Below are 19,084 nucleotides of genomic sequence, written 5' to 3' on the forward strand. Positions count from 1 at the left end.
TCCCTTCTGTGAATTACAGGGCTTCCCAGGTGGTGCAATGGTAAAGAATCTGCCTGCCAATGCAAGAGACGCAAGAGACATGGGTTTGATTCCTGGGTCAGGAAGATGCCCTGAAGAAGGAAATGGCAAGCCACTCCAATATTCCTCCCTGGAAAATTCAATGGACAGAGGAGCCTGAAGGACTACAGCCCATGGGGTTGCAAAGAGTCAGACATGACTGAGCATGCACACACATGCACACTCTGAATTATAGCAGTATTTGATCATGCTTCTTCTAGCATAAACAATACATTGTATATATATTTCTACATGGCTAATAGAGAACTGGATGTGAGAACTCAACATGAAGACTAGAAATTAACTCCTTTGATGTCATTTGTACATTTTTACATCTTTCAACTAGTGTTTGTTAATCTTGTAATTAACAATATATAAAAATCAAAACATATTAAGTTAGTACTGCATAGTAATTATAATAATTATATACATGAATAAAAAGAAATTTAAAAGTAACATTAAATCAATATAACTTTTTAGTAATAATCCTTTAGCTGAATTTGTGTGTATGTGTATGATGAATATCATGTGTAGGGTATTTAGAACCGCTTTGGTGTTCAGAGTAAAATCATACCATAAGTATCCTAAGACAGAACTCGTAACTTCTACTGAGTTATAGTTGGTAGTTTTTTGGTTATTGTTATTTTATTTTAACAAAATAATAAATTATCAGTTAAGAAAGGTAAAATCTGAACCAGATAAGAAAAACTAAAGTGCTGGCTCAATTATTATCAATTAATTTGATTTAAAAAGTAGATAATTGAACTGAATCAAACTGAATTTTTCAAATTCCTCACCCATAAGTTAATAATCAACACATAGAAAATGTATCTGTGTGATATAAATTCTTGAATGTCTCCTTGTTTTCATAGGTCAAATCAATTTCATTCCTTTAATTTCACTTTTTTCCCAGCAGGTATAGTCTCTGACTCTGAAGAAATTCATGGAAACTGAGTAAGTACTAACATTATATCACCATTTCCAAAACTGCAATACAGCCATTTATTTTTTTTATTTTTAAGCTTAATATATGGTCTGAAAAACATAGTTAAATATGCAGATGTATTCAGAATGAAGACAATAGACAAGTATAAGAGGAGGAGCTCATTTGTATGTAAATGACTTTGTAAAGAAGTAACAGAGCATGTATTTCTCCTCGTTATAAAAAATTTCAATACCCTGAAAAATAGCCTTGTTACAAGAAATTAAGTTAAGGAATGGAAAACACAATATCATAATTGGTAAAGCAATTGTTTGGCTATCTGATATGCATGAAAATTTTTCCAAGAACCAAATGCAACCACTCAGACTTATAAGAAAGAATCTGATCAAAGCTTTATCATCTGCACAATATTCTGTGCTATCATTTTCTCTTCAAGCAACTATCAAAGTAATGTTAAATGAGCATATTTTAAAAGACAGACTTCTAAACCATTGCACATGTTATTATTTATTCATAAAATATGTTTCCAAAATGGTATAATTATTTTGCACTGAAACTGAGAAAGAAAAGCTTGCTTAAAGAAACTTTAAAACACAATTTTATATAAATCAGTAAGTTCATTAGCTAGAAGACTAGACAAATTATAGAACTTTGAAGTTTAAGAAGTTTGAAATCTAATGTCAATGAATGTCATATCATATATCTACATAGCTAATGAAATTTGTTAACATTTTGAATCTTCACCCTGATGCAACCACAAAGAAAATCCTAAGATACATTTGGGTCATTGTATTGCAGAAAATTTCCCTAGGGCTTCCCTCATAGCTCAGTTGTAAAGAGTCTGCCTGAAATGCAAGAGACCTGGGTTCGATGCCTGGGTGGGGAAGATCCCTTGGAGCAGGAAATGTCAATCCACTCCAGTATTCTTGCCTGCAGAATTCCATGGACAGAGGAGCCTGGCAGGCTACTGTCTATGCGGTCACAAGAGTCAGACACGACTGAGCGACTAAACGCATACACTGAGGAAACTGTTATAGAAATGTAAAGCAATTAGGTTAATTTTAACTTTTTTTAAAGTGACTTTATTGAATTTGTTACAAAACTGATTCTGTATTATGTTTTGGATTTTTGACCACGAGGCATGTAGGATCTTAGCAACCCAGCCAGGGATTGAACCTGCATACCCTTAATCAAAAGATGAAGTCTTAACTCCTGGACAGCCAGGGAAGCCCTAGTTAATAGCATCTTAAGATAAAGAATCATAAAAAAAAAAAAAAAATAAGATAAAGAATCATAACTCATTTTTCAGAATGCTATGTAGTTTAAATAATATTGCTAAAAGGTGAAAGTTTCAAATGTTAAGTGATAAAAGCTAACTTTAAAATATATAGCATTTTAATTCACTTTCCAAAAAAGTTAGTTCATTTTGCACTCATACTCATTTTACACATAGACCTCAACAACTTGCCTTTGCTATATTGGCAAATCAGTAAAATGTGTAGGAAATTATTCCATTAGGAGAGAGCATCCTCTTTTTGTCACAAAGTCTTATCAGCTAGAAAATTTCCACAACTTTGAGCATAATTGCCTTTATAAGGGACAAACATACACTATGACATTAAGACACCAAAAAAGGAACAACATCAGTCTGGAAGTGCTTGTCATTAATCACAGGTGTAGAACAAAATGAATTACTGTAATTGCAATTATGATAGGAAAAAACAAGTGACCCTTTAATTTGATGCTCAAGTTATTGCTGAAGCTCAAGAGTTATAAAAAAGGATACTCTTTGAGTTTAATACTTATGAGCTTAAAGCTTATTAAATTACTCAAGAATGTGCACCATCCATAAAAGTACTCTCAGTAAGAAAGTGAATCTTGAATTGTCGAGTAAGATTAAAAATCAAAGGAAGTCAGCAGGGAATTAAAAGAGAATGCATTATATCTTGATACAATAAAATTCTGTTTTGAGATAATGATTTTGATAGCATAGCATTGCATTATTTTCTATTAGTACTATAGAAGAACCTTTATAGATGCACGCTGCGTTGGACTCAGTCATTCAGTTATGTCCGACTCTCTGCAATTCCATGGACTGTAGCCTGCCAGGCTCCTCTGTCCATGAGGATTCCCCAGGCAAGAATGCTGGAGTGGGATACCATGCCCTCCTCCAGGGGATCTTCCCAACCCAGGGATCAATCCAGGTGTCCCACATTGCGGGCAGATTCTTTACCATCTGAGTTACCAGCGAAGCTTAAGAATAGGGGAGTGGGTAGCCTATCCCTTCTCCAGGGAATCTTCCCAACCCAGGAATCGAACCAGGGTCTCCTGCATTGCAGGCGGACTCTTTACCAGCTAACTACCAGGGAAGCCCTAAAAGACACATATTTAATATATATTTTACTGATTGCAGTTTTAAACAGAACAGTTTTAAACAGAATTTAGTTTAATTTAAACTAAATTTTAAAAATTTAGTATTTATAAGAACTACTTGATGAAACAGTTACAAGTGCAGACCCTTATTCCTAATTTCAGAGATACTTAATTAGTCTCCCTCATGTAGAGCTAAGAATCTGCCTTTCAATGAGCAGACAGGGGGTTCTGATGCAGGTGGCCCATCCACTTAGATTAGAAATTCTGCTAACATAACTGACATGTAATTAGCATTACTGGATACAATGAAAATATCAATTTTGATTTTATGAAATATTGAAATAACTAACAAAACATGAGAGATTAATAAGTGCATGTGAAAGGAAAAATAATGCCCTCACTTTCAAAGCAAAGAGTGATCAAAATCATTGCTTGAAGGAGATGAATTAAATAGGCATAATGATGTTATTTGGGCTTCCTTAGAGGCTCAGACAGTAAAAAAAAAAAAAAAAAAAAAAATCTGTCTGCAATGCAGGACATATAGGTTTGATCCCTGGATTGGTAGGATCCCTTGGAGGAGGGAATGGCAACCCACTCCAATATTCTTGCCAGGAGAACTCCATGGATAGAGAAGCCTGGTGGGTTACAGTCCATGGGATCACAAAGAGTTGGACATGAGTAAGTGACTTTGAGAGAAAGACAGGCATATTATTTAAAGTTATATTATTTATGTTTAGTTATTACCAAAAGAATCAAAACACTATTTAGTTCTGGAGGAGGTGGAAATTGGTGGTGACAGAGTAATAAAATATTTATTTTATACTTTTTGTAGTTTTTTTTTTTTTCCCAATTGAGTATGTACTACTGGAAAACGTTAGTTTTCGTTCCAATCCCAAAGAAAGGCAATGCCAAAGAATGTAAAAATTACCACACAATTGCGCTCATCTCACACGCTAGCAAAGTAATGCTCAAAATTCTCCAACCCAGGTTTCAACAATATTTGAACCATGAACTTCCAGATGTTCAAGCTTGTTTTATAAAAGGCAGAGGAACCAGAGATCAAATTGCCAACATCTGATGGATCACCAAAAAAGCAAGAGAATTCCAGAAAAGCATCTATTTCTGCTTTATTGACTATGCCAAAGCCGTTGACTGTGTGGATCACAATACACTGTGGAAAATTCTGAAATAGATGGGAATTCCAGACCGCCTGACAAGCCTCTTGAGAAATCTGTATACAGGTCAGGAGGCAACAGTTAAAACTGGACCTGGAACAACAGACTGGTTCCAAACAGGAAAAGGAGTACGTCAAGGCTGAATATTGTCACCCTTATTTAACTTGTATGCAGAGTACATCATGAGAAATGCTGGGCTGGATGAAGCACAAGCTGGAATCAAGATTGCTGGGAGAAATATCAATAACCTCAGATATGCAGATGACACCACCCTTATGGCAGAAAGTGAAGAGGAACTAAAGAGCCTCTTGATAAAAGTGAAAGAAGAGAGTGAAAAAGTTGGCTTAAAGCTCAACATTCAGAAAACTAAGATCATGGCATCTGGTCCCATCACTTCATGGCAAAAAGATGGGGAAACAAGGGAAACAGTGAGATATTTTATTTTCTTGGGCTCCAAAATCACTGTAGATGGTGACAGCAGTCATGGAACTAAAAGACGCTTACTCCTTGGAAGGAAAGTTATGACCAACCTAGACAGCATATTAAAAAGCAGAGACATTACTTTGCCAACAAAGGTCCATCTAGTCAAAGCTATGGTTTTTTCCAATATTCATGTATGGATGTGAGAGTTGGACTATAAAGAATCCTGAGCACTGAAGAATTGATGCTTTTAAACTGTGGTGTTGGAGAAGACACTTGAGAGTTCATTGGACTGCAAGGAGACCCAACCAGTCCATCCTAAAGGAAATCAGTCCTGAATATTCATTGGAAGGACTCACGCTGAAGCTGAAACTGCAGTACTTTGGCCACCTGCTGTGAAGAGCTGACTCATTTGAAAAGACCTTGTTGCTGGGAAAGATTGAAGGCGGGAGGAGTAGGGGATGACAGAGAATGAGATGCTTGGATGGCATCACCGACTCAATGGGCGTGAGTCTGAGTAAACTCCGCGAGTTGGTGATGGACAGGGAGACCTGGAGTGCTGCCGTCCATGTGGTTGCAAAGAGTAGGATACAACTGAGCAACTGAACTAAGAACTGAGATAGGACATACTTGCAATCAATTGCCATATCCAGTCTTTGCCACTCAGTGAGCTTGAATCACAGCAGTGTGTTCATTCTTCCAGGTATTCTACTCTCTTCTTCCAGTGAGGTTAGAAGGACTGCTGAGGATAACCTTGCTTTGAGGAGTTCCTTGAGAACTTGCTCTACTCAGGACATCTATACCTGGATGCTGCAATGAATATTTTGTGTTGTTTTTACTTATTGCTTGGATCATTGTTTTAGAACATAATGCTTTACTTGGCATAGCTGCCTTTTAAAGCACACATTCAAGTGAAATTTATAATTGTTTCACTTCTAAGAGTAAATTTAATTCTGATATTAAAAAAAAACCAAGGCGTTTGTAAAATACATAACTATATCAGCTCTGTATGACTCTCTATTATGACTAGAATTTGCAGGTGGAGTTTCAAAAAGTCTAGAATGTTTTGTGGCCCCTTGTTTGAAAAGACTGCATTTTGTGATATATAATTTAGATTAACTTACAGCTTCATTTTAGGTCTATCTCTTCTTTTTCTACCTTTACTTTCCCCTACTTTTCATTTGCTTTTTTGCCGTTGAAGGGGAAAATAGTGTTTATTTTGGCATTAGATCTTTTTAGAGCAAGTATTGTCTCTGCCCCTTCTAAATTATAGGATTGTGGAAAAGATACATGATCTATTGATGTAAACATTGATCTCTTCATCTTTACAAATGAATTGTTATCAGTATCCAGCTCGTAAGTTTTTTGAGAAGACTAAATGAAATAATGTGAGTATAGCAAATAACATATGGCCTGGCATGTAGCAGTTATTAACTATTATTGCTGTGCTAACATTCCTTAAACTTCTTCTAGATAAGAAATCAGCCTGTTTATTTACATACATGTATATATGTGCATATTTACATACATATTACATACAAATTTACATGCACATTCATATATATGCATATATAATCATATATATGTATACTATTTGAATCACAGACATTTTGACCATAGCATGTAAATAGTCTCTTTACATCTTTATCTTCTACTTTATTATAAATTCAACCTACCTGGTTTTAAGAGAGAACCCAATAGCTTGGCATCCAGCAGAGAACATACATTCAGAATAATGCTCACAGCTTGCTATAAATGCCTGTCTATGAATACAACCTGATGCAACTATAAAAAGTGCTTTGTAGAGAAAAATAGGAAAAAGAACAAATAATAGAAAATATAAGTATATTCTAATCAGTTTCTAAGAAAAAGGAAATGTGTGCTTAAAATACTATTAAACTGAAGGTTGGTACATGATATGTCAAAATGTATTCCATGTTCTCATCTGAGGTCCAAATAGCATTCTATTCTTAGAAATTCCTTTTACATGAAGTGTCTCCTTTTCCCACACAGTCCAGTGAAATCACTTTTCTTTTGTGGAAATAAAACACAGTCTTGGAAAGCACAGTCATATTATCATTTATTTTGACTAGTTGTATAACTGCTATTCAAATGAAAATGAAAGTCTCCACAAAGTAAACTCCCCTTTCTGTCTTATCACTTTCTTTTACATTTTCTTTTTCTTCCTTGCTGCTTTATTTTCCTTCCCCTCTTCTCAGCTTCATGCATTTTCTAAAGCTCACTAGGGGAATATATGTGTGCACAACTGTGTCTTTCAAACAATGCTCTAATTTTTTTTTTCCCTTCATAACTACTTCTTAATGCTTTGGAGAAAAAGGCAAATAGGCAAAAGGAAGAGAGGCCAAGTTTATTTCCAATGTTATTTCCAGTCCTGAAATATTTTCAGTTTGTGATTTACAGACTTTGATAAAAATGTATGCTTTCTTTATTAGAAAGAAAAGGAATAAGCAAATTACTTCATTTGCAAGTATATGCTCAACAATCAGGGTCTCAAATAATCAGGTTGCTTTGGATTTCATGCTTATCTGTCTACCACATACCTCATAGATGTTATTGCACTCTGTGTGATGAAGAAAGGGAATCCATTAGCCAGCAAAGAGACAGGGTGATTAGAAAGCATCAGCTGAATGGTATCCATCATGTATCTCTAATTTCTACAGTCTCCTTCCTAATGCCATCAAGTCAATGGCAAAATTCCTTGATGCTAATTTATATTGTCTAGCCCTGAAATTTTCTGAGAGAAATCTGGCACCAAAGAACTGCTTGCAGACAAATAACCGAGAGATCAAATGTGTTTTTTTTTTTTCTTTGATGCTGTTTGTTGGCAACTATGGTTTAAAACTCTAAGCAAATGAAAAAGACATCATTCTAAAATTGTTCTTGAAGGTATTTTCCTTCTGAGAGCAGATGAAAATGATTTGTCTTAAAATTAAGAAAGAGGTGTAATTATGAACATTGGCAGGAGAGAATTGGATTCTTCTTAAATTGGATATTTATATTTCTCCATATATTTACAGATATAGAATTCCAATTCTGAATAAAATTGTGCATTGTTTAATGATTTGTTTCATAGTCAATGAAAAGATAATTTCTGTAACAACGTAAGGTAATGATATCTAAACAAGACATTTATGTAGTCTCTTTTTCACTTGAATTTATTTTCATTTAGCATATACTCTACAGCTACTGCTGTTCATGGTCCACATATTGCTGAAGCCTGGCTTGGAGAATTTTGAGCATTACTTTACTAGCGTGTGAGATGAGTGCAATTGTGCAGTAGTCTGAGCATTCTTTGACATTACCTTTCTTTGTAATCGAAATGAAAACTGACTTTTACAGTCCTGTGGCCATTGCAGAGTTTTCCAAATTTGCTGGCATATTGAGTGCAGCACTTCCACAGCGTCATCTTTCAGGATTTGAAATAGCTCAACTGGAACTCCATCACCTCCACTCGCTTTGTTTGTAGTGATGCTTCCTAAGGCCCACCGGACTTCACATTCCAGGATGTCCAGCTCTAGGCGAGTGTGAATGATCACACCTTCGTGATTATCTGGGTTGTGAAGATCTTTTTTGTACAGTCCTTTTGTGTATTCTTGCCACCCCTTCTTAATATCTTCTGCTTCTGTTAGGTCCATGTCATTTCTGTCCTTTATTGAGCCCATCTTTGCATGAAATGTTCCCTTGGTATCTCTAATTTTCTTCAAGAGATCTCTAGTCTTTCCCATTCTATTGTTTTCCTCTATTTCTTTGCCCTGATCACTGAGGAAGCCTTTCTTACCTCTCCTTGCTATTCTTTGGAACTCTGCATTCATATGGGTATATCTTTCCTTTTCGCCTTTGCTTTGAATATAATTTGCAGTATCATGGGACTGTACTGAAGTAGCTTTGCTCCTTATTGATAGAATTGCCTTGCTTTCTTCCAGGATGCTGGGCAGGATAATTAATCTGGGATTATGTTCCCCTCTAAAAAAAGCAAAAGCTGGAATCAAGATTGCCGGGAGAAATATCAATAACCTCAGATAGGTAGAAGACACCACACTTATGGCAGAAAGTGAAGAAGAACTAAAGAGTATATTGATGAAAGTGAAAGAGGAGAGTGAAAAAGTTGGCTTAAAGCCCAACATTCAAAAAACTAAGATCATGGCATCTGGTCTCATCACTTCATGGCAAATAGATCTAAAACAATGGAAACAGTGAGATACTTTATTTTCTTGGGCTCCAAAATCACTGTAGATGGTGACTGCAGTCATGGAATTAAAACACACTTACTCCTTGGAAGGAAAGTTATGACCAACCTAGACAGCATATTAAAAAGCAGAGACATTACTTTGCCAACAAAGGTCCATCTAGTCAAGGCTATGGTTTTTCCAGTAGTCATGTATGAATGTGAGTGGTGGACTATAAAGAAAGCTGAGTGCAAAGAACTGATGCTTTTTGTGTTTGATCTTTGTTAATTTGATTAATATGTGTCTTGGGGTGTTTCGCCTTGGGTTTATCCTGTTTGGGACTCTCTGGGTTTCTATGCTTTTGAACCGTGGTGTTGGAGAAGACCTTTGAGAGTTCCTTGGACAGCAAGGAGATCCAACCAGTCCATCCTAAAGGAGATCAGTCCTGAATATTCATTGGAAGGATTGATGCTGAAGCTGAAACCCCAATATTTTGGCCACCTGATGCAAAGAACTGACTCATTTGAAAAGACCCTGCTTTCAAATAAAGGGAAACACCCTTATTTACATTTCATTTACCAGTATAAGGTTTTTCTCTATTTAAATTTTGTAAGGCATTTTACCTACAGCACACTTGTGTTATTTAGTGTAATTTGTTGCTTATGCATTGTCCCATAACCTCCACAAATTGCACACTCATGGAAGCAAGAAGAGACTCTCTCCCTTTCTTAAACTCCTGATCAAATACTTAAGATACATACTCAGACTTTTAAGGAAAACATTGTAGCAAAAAATCCATAACTTAAAGTTTACCTTCTAGGTTTTAAGTACAGAGCTAATTTGTGCTAAATTTAGTTACACTGTTGTGAAACAGATCTCTCCATTTTCTTTTTCTTTCTTTTTTTTTTTTAATTTTGTCAATCTGAAACACTATATACATTAAATAACCTGTTTATCCCTGAAAGATTCAAATCTATAAGTCATCACTATGTTTAGGAGCTGTTGACTAAAAGCTTGAGCCAAGGAGTTTCATATCTGCCAAGTTGTAGGGTTGTCTTTTGACTTCTTTTTTATAAGATTTTTGGAGATACCAATGTTTATGCCAATTTATGGACAAGGAATCAGATGGCACATATTATTAATTGTTGCTTTTTTACTTCAGGAGTGCTTATTTTTTCCCCCCTGTAGTTTAATTATTATGTGACTATTAGTCAAGGCAAAAAGATGAAATATTTGCCTTGGATAAGTAAAGGTATGAAATACTCAGATTAAGGTGTCTCTCCTATCCATTCTATTACTTAACAATTTGTAGAGAAAATCTTGTGATTATCCGATAGTGTAAGAAGAAAGATTCATGTTTTTCTGAAAATACAAAGAAGTTCATTCTCCTAAAATGTATCCAGTCTTGATATATCATTACTTTATATAAATTAGAGCTTTTGTGAGTTCTCCAGATGTCAGTGATTCTAAATCATCATTTTAAACTGTTTGTAGGCTGGCAGTCATGAAAACAATTTAGCAAAATTGAATGTCTGAGAGGCCATAAATTCTTCTGGTACTAATGCATTTACAACAGAGAATTTTTTTCTTTCCCTCTTCTGTTTTCCATATTATTTTTCTTCCTTTCTTTTCCTCTTCATTTTACCACTCTTTTCCTCAGCTTCTGTTTTATGTGTTTTTCAGAATTGTGTAGAGGACCAAAAAAATAAAAAATAAAAATAAACTAAAATTTTATGGTAAAGCCAATCCTTTGAAAACTGAAGAAACTTTCACCATCTGAATGGCAATATTTTTAAACTAAATTTTATATTTTAAAAGCTTACATATTGCTTTCAAAATTTTCCTAGGAATTTAGAGAGAAAGAATCCTGTGAGAGTCAGGACAATATGATGGGCTCAACTGTAACAGATTCGACTCCTCACTAACTCCTCCTGAGACATTAGGAAATGTTCAACTGTGGGAGATCGTTCAAGTATTCCTGGACACTTCAGATCACTGAGGACTCCTCTGCTTTCAAGTAGCTTACAGTTTTACTGGAAGTTACAGGAAAATATAGAAACAAGTGAAAGGATATTCAAGTTACTGAAAAAATACACAAACTACTGTAGTCCAAAAGAAGGTGAAATATAATAGGAGTTGGAGGTAGAAGATAAGAGGGAAATACATTTAAGATTGAGCTTTGAAAAACAGATACAGTATTTATAGGTGAATGCTTAGGCATAGAAATTTGTAGGTGGAATAGTATGAGAAAAAAAAAAGTTTTAAAGAAAGTTTCATGATAAATGAAAGTAGAATTATTTAAACAATATAGTATGTTGTTTAGTTTGACTATTTAACTTATCTTCACTCTTTTTGTGTGTAGACTAAACTTTATTAGCATCTACCTCACAGGATTTTATAAGTGAGATAATAAATGGAAGGCACTTTGTAAAATACATGGAACTTAGTGATTGCTAAAAAAATCATAAAATTATTACAAAAAATGAAAAACAATATAAATATGAAGACTACTTAAAGTAGTTGATTTTTACTGGACCCTTGTTGCCTAATGAAAAAATTATAAGAGAAAGTACTCATAATATAATAATCTAATTTGAACACTTCAGGGACAAGGTAATTATCTGTGTTTATTTGATTTCTTCTTTTACTTAATTTTAAGTTTTATGATTTGTTAATGTAGTATTTTATTTTAAAAATTCTATGTGTTTCAGTAATTCTTTAAATATTAAAAATAAAACTAGCCTCTTACCATAGTGAATATGACTATGTACATCCTTTGTATAGTAAAATCACTGCATTTTCATTAAATGCCAAAATTGGCCATTGAAATAGAGCTAATTGTGTGTTGTCAGACAAAACACTGGTTGTTATTAAGTGTATACATAAGTTTTAACATTTATAAGAATAAGGCTAAATGCTTCATTCAAAACTTAATTTGTGGAGTATTGTAGGAATTCTCTTTATAGCTTAATTTGTTCTCCAGTGACCTTTTAAAATACATGTTGCTCAAAAACAAATGTTCTCTTAAAGTTGTATTTAATTTACATTATGGTTATCGCTTTTATGCTTTATGTTAGAACCTATAATCATTTTTCCTCTTGACATCGTACATTAACTGTTGCCTACTTGCTGATACATAACTTATATATGTAGGCTAAACAATTCCTAGAATGCTTTTGGAAATCCTATTTTTTTTTTGCTTTTAATAAAATATATAAAATTGCAAGTATATATGGCATGATCTTATGGAAAATTTTGAATGTTATTCTATGCTTTTCTTTGCTGAATTGGTTTTTAAATAAAATTTTAAAAATTTACCTGTTGTATATTAGAAAATTGGTCACTAGTCATGGATTGCTGTGATACTGTAGTATGCAATGCTTTCTTTGAGAAATTTGGTTCAAATGAGTCCTGCTGCAGTGTTTTGAGAAAAGTCATCTTTCTGAGATAGTTTTTCTTTTGGCTGAAGAAATAAATACGTTTCTTATTCCGATTCCTCTGAGGAAATGAATGATTTGGTGAAAAGTCAGTCAGCTGTGTGTGGTGGGGGTGGCAATTTATAATTTGTGAGTTAAATTGAGTGCTCAAAAGACTGGTCTCAAAGGCAATCACAGGGAAAGGAAGGTATCAGGAGATTCATCTTAGCAGGTTTTATCATGTACACTGTAGAAATGGGGAAGAGTTGGAGGATATAAGCTTGAAAAGATGAGGAATCTGGCTAAGTTAGCAGTATATAATATAACATTTTATTGCAAAAGATCAGAATCCCCAGGATATACATGCTTGCATCTTTTCTTGTAAGCTGTGTCAATAAATATTTATTATCCCACCTGCTCCATCTAACCAGTTAACATCCCCAGAGCTGACTTACCTAGGCATGAAAACAACATCTTTCTTTTTAAGCCTGAACCGTTTTGTAAGTGGAGAAAGGGCACCTGGTCTTAACATCTTGATACTGGGGTCCTGATGCTCAGCGCTCATACATAGGAGAGTTCTGAATTGGGCCCCCAAATCTTCTCCTTCATGATCTACACAGAACTATAATGTTACTCTATGAAAATTGAGTTCTCTACTTTCCTACTTCATTCTTCTTGGACTTCTACTCTATCATCCTGTGTTTAGATGTGGCATCTAAAAAATGTGGCCTCATGGTATATTACACCCCAATACCATGAGATTTGCTCCTGTTACTTGAAAACCCACACTTAACGTGCTGCTCTCTTACGCATTTCTCAGGATCCATCTAAGCATCTCCTGTACTGTGAAATCTTTCCTCAGCTCACCAGATGAAGTTAGAAGATTAGTTATTCCCTCCTATGTGACTACCCTGAATCCTACATCTTTTTTAATTTAAGCACAGACTGTGCTCAACTGAAGTTATTTGATTACTTGCTTGTTTGCCTTCCTGAACTTTGATATCTCTATCACTAATAGAAAGCATGTGATTAATAATCTAAAGTTCAATAAAATATGATGAGTCAGTGGAGATAAAAAGGAAAGAAAGATAATGAAAACAGAAGTTTATAACAGAAGAATGGAGTATTTATTCAATTACGAACTTACTTAAGCACATATATTTAACTATGTGATAACAGCAACTATCCAGATTTACTGCAAAAAAGAAATAAAATTCCATTTAAAGAATAACCTAACATATGAAGGAAGTAAATCCAAAGGAAAATGCAAAATTTCATCAGTAGCAATTGTGATTGTTGTAGGATCAGCTCATAATCTAGCCCATGGGTATTGAACTGGATTCTGAATCCTAAGGATAGAGAAAAGACGACAAACTTTGATTACTTTTAAAAAGTAACACTTGTATTAGAAAGCTTATGGTATGAGAATATAGTTCCTATTTTGGCTTCTTCTTTGTGACAGACAAAACGATGTATCTGTTTGTGTATTTATTAATTTGTTTAGCTTTTATCTGTTAGTCATGAAACACAGAAAGGGAGCTTACTTGTCTTCTTTCTAGGCTTTCTCTGTCTTCAATGGAGGCTTGCTTTAAAGAAATACTGCAGTTGTTTCTAAAGTTCTGTTGAAAGATACAGATGACATACCAAGAACACACAGAAGGTCTCCTGACAAAGCAGAAGGGTTTCCAAGTTAAAAAAAAAAAAAAAATAGAGAACTACAATCCCTGATTGGTATCTAAGAAGATCTTTACGCTGAGGATTCTATGGGTTTATACTTGTTTTCATAAGACAATCAGAAAGAGTTAAGCAGCATTGATATTTATTACACATATACTGTCAGAGTAGCATATGTATTTAATTTATAAATTGTTATGTGTGCATATTTGAGGTCTGATTTATCTATTTTATGAATGGGGCATGTCAATAAAAACTTTTTGATGGTGCTAATATGCAAAGTTGTAGTCACTAGTGTATAAAGAATAGAGAGTGACTAGGAATATGGTAATCAAGTCTGGAAATATGATCAATTTCCTGATCTAGTTATGGTCAAAATATACAGTAATATAAATATTATATATGATTGCACTTGCTTTTATTGCATTAAATTTTATTTAATGCATTTTATTGCTCAGCTTTGATGTGTTTACCTGACAGAAAGCAAAACTGATCTGCCTCCCGACCTTTATTTTGTCCTTTCCATGACTAATACATGATAAAGAATAAGTGCATGATTGGCTCAATCTACTCATTTTGTGGGGGAGGGGAGGAGATGCAACTGCTCAGCAAGATCACAAGATATCTCTATTCTTTCACATCATCAGTTCAGTTCAGTTCAGTCGCTCAGTCATGTCCGACTCTTTGTGACCCCATGAACCGCAGTATACCAGGCCTCCCTGTCCATCATCAACTCCTGGAGTTTACTCAAACTCATGTCCATCGAGTCGGTGATTCCACCCAACCATCTCATTCTCTGTCGTCCCCTTCTCCTCCTGCCCCCAATCTTTCCCAGCATCGGGGTCTTTTCAAATGAGTCAACTCTTTGCATGAGGTGGCCAAAATATTGGAGTTTCAGCTTTAGCATCAGTCCTTCCAATGAACACCCAGGACTGATCTCCTTTATCATGGACTGGTTGGATCTCCTTGCAGTCCAAGGGACTCTCAAGAATCTTCTCCAACACCACAGTTCAAAAGCATCAATTCTTCGGTGCTCAGCTTTCTTTATAGTCCAACTCTCACATCCATACATGACCACTGGAAAAACCATAGCCTTGACTAGATGAACCTTTGTTGACAAAGTAATGTCTCTGCTTTTTAATATGCTGTCTAGGTTGGTCATAACTTTCCTTCCAAGGAGCAAGTGTCTTTTAATTTCATGGCTGCAGTCAACACCCGCAGTGATTTTGGAGCCCAGAAAAATAAAGTCAGCCACTGTTTCCACTGTTTCCCATCTCTTTACCATGAAGTGATAGGTTGATGCAAACACCTACTTGCCTAATTATGGGATTTAGTTAGAAAGCCCATAGGTAATAGGATTAAAATCTTAGAGAGCTGAAGGCTCTTTCTGAGACAATAGTAATTATGATGCTGATCTAAACGGAGTAAAACTTCAGATGAGTAGATGAGCACAAAATTTTACCAATATCTTCCTCAGCAGGAATCTGACTAAACTAGTCACACAAAAACAGTAGGAACATAAATCACTTCACATTAATTCTAAGAAAAGTAGTTAAAATTGGTGTGAAAGGCTTTAGCACTTTCGAGAATATGGTTATCTGTATTAAATTTCTATTGCCATTGTAACAAATCTCCATAAAATTAGCTGCTGAAAACAACACACATTTATTATGTTACAAATTAGGAAGTAGGAGTTCTAAAATCAGTGTTAGCAAAGGCTGATTCCTTTAGAACTATGTAGGGTAGAATGTTTACTTGCCCTTTCCAGCTTCTAGAAGTCATCAATATTCTTTCATTCATGGATTCTTCCTTCAACTTAGAAGCTGGCAGTGTAGAGCTTTCAAAATTTCAAAATTTTTCTCTCTCTCCCTGATTTGTTTTTTCATATCACATCTTTTTTTAAAAGTCTGACACTAATGTGCTTCCCTTTTTAAGAATTCTTATAATTAAACTGGATCAACCCAGATAATTCAGGACAATATCCCTAGTTTATGATTGTTAACTTGATCAGATCTGCAAGGGCTCTTCTGTCATGTAAGGTAACATATTCATATGTTTCCAGGATTAAGAGGTAGAGATCTTTGGGGGACTATCATTCAATCTATCACACCAGTTTTTAATAAAATGGTAAGTCTTTTTAGAATCATTTCTTGCAAATATATATGCTTTAGAGTACATAAAAGAAAAAAATGACTATTTTAGATTATATTTATATATTTTGACTTCTCATTTAAAGTAATTTCACATTTACAAAAATGTAGCAGGTGTAAAGTATTTACTTCCCATATATCCTTTACTTGGCTCCTTTTAAATGATTACATTTTACATAAAATTATTTACATTTATTTACATTATTTACATAATTTATTTACATAAATTATTTACATTTATTTACATTATTTACAAAAAAATTATCAAAATTAGAAAAGTATCATTGATACTATTAAACTTGCTCAAAATCTATTTGTCCCACCAATATCCATCATCTGGGCCTCAGCCATATCAACTATCATATTACAGTTAGCAGTAATATCTCATTAATCTATTCTGAGATTCTTAGTTCTTTACCATTCATAGCCTTGATAGTTTGACGAGGGCTGGTCAATTCGTCTAAAATTTTTCCATGATTAAATTCAGAAGTGATGTGCCCTTCTCTGCATATCATATCAGAGCCTATATGATATATTGACCAGCACTAAAGAATTTAAAGAGTCTTTCATTCAATAAAAAAAAAAAAGAGAGAAAAGAAAGAAAGACAAAGCTTACTACAGACATACAATAATCAAGTCAGAGTGGTACTGGAAAAACATTAGACATATAGGCCAACAGAATAGAACTGAGAGCCCAGAGACAAATACCCACATTAACAGTGATTTGATTTTTGATTAGATTGTATCAAGGAAATTTAATTGGGGGGTGGACCTTTTTAGCAAATAGTTCTATGAAAACTGGATATCTACATGCAAAAGAATTTGAACACTTACCCAACATCATACAAAAAAGTAACTCAAAATGAATCCAAATGTAAGGGAAAAACTATAAAAAGTGTTCAATATCATCACAAGAGAAATGTAGATCGAAAACACAATATGATACCACTTCACATCCACTAAGTGAAAGTGAAGTCACTCAGTTGTGTCCAACTCTTTGTGAGTCCATGGACCGTAGCCCACCAGGGTTCTCCATCCATGGGGTTTTCCAGGCAAGAATACTGGAGTGGGTTGCCATTTCCTTCTCCAGGGGATCTTCCCCATCCAGGGATCAAACCCAGGTCTCCTGCATTGAAGGCAGACGCTTTACCCTCTGAGCCACCAGGGAAGTCAAGGATGACTATAATCAAAAAGTCAGACAATGCCAAATTTTGGCAAAAACGTGGAGAACTTGGAACACTTATTCATTGCTAGCAGAAGTATACAATGATGCACCCATTTTGGAAAACCATCCATCAGCTGCTCAGAAGGTTAAACATGGTGCTATAACCATGTGATCCAGTAAATGCACTTCTAGATATGCAACTAAGATAAATTAAAGCATTCGTCTACACAAAAACTTGTACATAGATATTCATTACAGCACTGTTTATAATAACCAAAGTTTATTTATTTTTTTAAAGAATGTCCATATGTACTAAGTTGCTTTAGTCATGTCCAACTCTTTGAGACTCCATGGATGGCAGCCTGCCAGGCTTCTCTGTCCATGGGGATTCTCCAAGCAAGAATACTGGAGTGTGTTGCCATGCCCTCCTCCAGGGGATCTTCCCAACCCAGGATCAAACCTGTGTCTCTTATGTCTCCTGCATTGGCAGGCTGGTTCTTTACCACTAGTGCCATATGGGAAGCCCAATGGTAGTATCAGTAGTGGGATCAATTGATGTAATACAGTATATCCATACAATGAAATGTAATTTGTTAATCAAAAATGAACCACTCTTATGTGCTATAAGATAGATAAACTTTGGAAATAAGCTAAGTGAAAGAAATGCCACAAAAGGCAATTTATTGAATGATTTCACTTACATTAAATGCCCAGATTAAGCATATTTACATAGAGAGAAAGTAAATTAATGATTTCCTACAGCCAAAGTTGGGGATAGGGTGGGAAAGTGATCAGGGGGTAATAGGCAGTGCTTACTAACAGGCACACATTTTCTTTTTTAGGCATTGTAAGTTTTAAAAATGGTTTATAGTGATGGCTGTACAAGTCTGTGAATATACTAAATCTATTGGATGATTTAGCTTTAGGTGCATTGTATAGTAAGTGAACTATATCGCAATAATGTTAAAAAACAAAAATTACTTGTATCTTTCTCAACACACTTTGCTGTATCACCTTTAATTTTTTTTGTCCCTCAAACCTATTAATCTGTTAATGCAATAAATATTTATTGAATGTATACTCTGTATTAGGAATTGAAAGAGTTACAGAGCTTATTTTCTTGGGCTCCAAAATCACTGCTAATTGTGATTGCAGCCATGAAATCAAAAGATGCTTTCTTCTTGGAAGAAAAGCTTTGATGAAGCTAGACAGCATATTAAAAAGCTGATATTACTTTGCCAACAAAGGGTCTGTATAAGTCAAAGCTATGGTTTTTCCAGTAGTCATGAATGGATGTGAGAGTTGGACCATAAAGAAGGCTGAGTGCTGAAGAATTGATGCTTTTGAACTGTGGTGCTGGACAAGACTCTTGGGAGTTGCTTGGGCAGCAAGGAGATCAAACCAGTCCATCCTAAAGAAAATCAACCTTGAATATTCACTGGAAAGACTGATGCCATAGTTGAAGCTCCAATAGTTTGGCTGCCTGATGCCAAGAGCTGACTCATTGTAAAAGACCCTGATGCT

Source organism: Cervus canadensis, chromosome 11 (genome assembly GCF_019320065.1).
Source record: "Cervus canadensis isolate Bull #8, Minnesota chromosome 11, ASM1932006v1, whole genome shotgun sequence".
In the NCBI taxonomy this organism is placed as follows: Eukaryota; Metazoa; Chordata; class Mammalia; order Artiodactyla; family Cervidae; genus Cervus; species Cervus canadensis.